The 1,973-nt window shown below is 40.8% G+C and overlaps 1 pseudogene; it reads right to left on the reverse strand.

Annotated features, from left to right (window-relative positions):
* Positions 1-861: 861 nt before the first annotated feature.
* On the reverse strand, positions 862-1,439 carry LOC149113441 (uncharacterized; annotated as a pseudogene).
* Positions 1,440-1,973: the final 534 nt, after the last annotated feature.

Raw genomic sequence — 1,973 nt, forward strand, 5'->3', positions numbered from 1 at the left:
ATTAGTGACAATGCTCGCTTGTCCTAAATCGAACGGGTTGGATTTGCAAGCTTCACCATGCCTAAGGTTTCTATCTCCGACTAAGTCATGACCAGCTGCTTCAGCTCCTCATCTTCAACTGAACTTCTTTCATACATTTTGAACCCATTGTATGGCGATGCTACTCTTCGCTCACCGGGTAACCAATTAGTCACCGCCCATCCAAGTAAGGTCTCAACTGCATATTTTACAGTAACTGTCTAATTTCTCGCGCGCTGATTGGCTCATTTTTATCATCAATAAGAGTACAGAGGGATAAAATTTTAATTAATCAAGCTTTCAAGTTCAACTTTCAGCTGTCAGACTGTCAGCTGTTTAACCAATAAGATTTCATGGACTTTTTTAAGTAGCCAATCAAAAAAGCGAGAAAAGCTATTGACAATGTTCGCGTCATTTTGAATAAAATTCACTTATCTTTGTTTACGACAAGTTTGCGGCGTCTTTTCCCCTCATTTATTCCCGGTTTTTGACCATTTTAGGGTCTTGTTATTGTAAAAAACAAATTGACGTTAGTTTTTTATCCGTCTGTCCTCTTATTGATGATAAATTGCGCCATAACATTGCCAAAGTTTACTGCGGAACCATTCGCCTGCGGCTCGTGGTTCCACAGCCACTTTGACAATGTTATGACGCAATTTATCATCAATAAGAGGACAGACGCATAAAAAACTGACGTCAATTTGTTAAAGGTACTCTGTCAACTTCCGGTTGACCTGAAAGTTTTGAAATTTGTTTTGGTAGAATCAAGTCAGAGTTGTTAGTTCCAATTATGAGTTGCACTGGACCCATGTCGGTGTCATGTAAGTCCAAGTGCTTCAGGTGTTAATACTCTTGCTTGATTGTCGCCCAGTTCAACTTCTGATTCCTACCATTCGGGCTAGGAATTGTCTTCACATATCGCAAGGAATACTTGACTTCCTCTTTTCCGACTCGTGCGACATGGCATTTCTTGATGTGCTGGGAAGTAAATACCTTCTGCACATTTACTCCTTGAATTTCGAGATCAACCTCTTTACCTTGAAGCCCAAGTGAGAGCGCTGAGCTTTCATCAATGTGTTGTATTACAACCTGAGTCACGCAATGCCATCACTAGTTGTTTTCCTGTTTCTCCAAAGACAACTATGGGAAGCATTTCAACCAAAGCACGACGACCAGTCTCACAACCTGTGTACGCTGATTGGCGATACCCCTCGAAAGGCTCCACAGCCTAACGTGGTGACGAGTCTTCGCCTTCCAGGGAGACAGGTAATGGATCTCTCAACTTCTGGCATTCGTTCTAATTCACGTTTCACTTTTGCCCGTTCAATAAATTATAATTCGACTTCATGTAGAAGGGTATGATGACGCATGTCACAGTTCTCAACTTTGCATCCGTTCCTACTACGACATTTACTGAGACGATTTTAGCAGGCAAAAGGAGCCGTTACTTTCAAATGGTTTAAAAAACGTTTGTATGATTTAATTTAGACAAAGCGGACGCGTACCATGAGATCATTTAAAAGTTCCGTTTATATATGTTACTAACTGCACCCACATAAACAAAGCAAACTGTAGCACGAAAAGGTAATGTAGGGCGGAAGTATAATGGTTGCATTATATCGCAGTGTTACTAATGACCCTGTATCATTTGACTCTGCTGCCAAACAAGTACGGCTTCTAAATCATAGCTTCAAGGTAGATTTAGTTAAGTTCTATATAAAACCACAAACAAATAACTCTTTAACCTGTTCAGTCCTGCAATCAGGCTGATTCATCTTTATTGCGCTTGAGATCAGAGTTTCTCTTCTAGTGCCTTTTTCAAAGGGCCACTGTTTTCGGGTGGGTCGTTACTTTCGGAATTCTTCGGTATCACTCAAACCAATCAAACGTACACAGCCAATCCAATGAACCAATCAAAACTTGAATGAAATACATGTAGCTGTCGTGAAGTGCGG

Source organism: Orbicella faveolata, unplaced genomic scaffold (genome assembly GCF_042242905.1).
Source record: "Orbicella faveolata isolate gen_17 unplaced genomic scaffold, um_ofav_v1 contig_15, whole genome shotgun sequence".
NCBI classification, from domain to species: Eukaryota; Metazoa; Cnidaria; class Anthozoa; order Scleractinia; family Merulinidae; genus Orbicella; species Orbicella faveolata.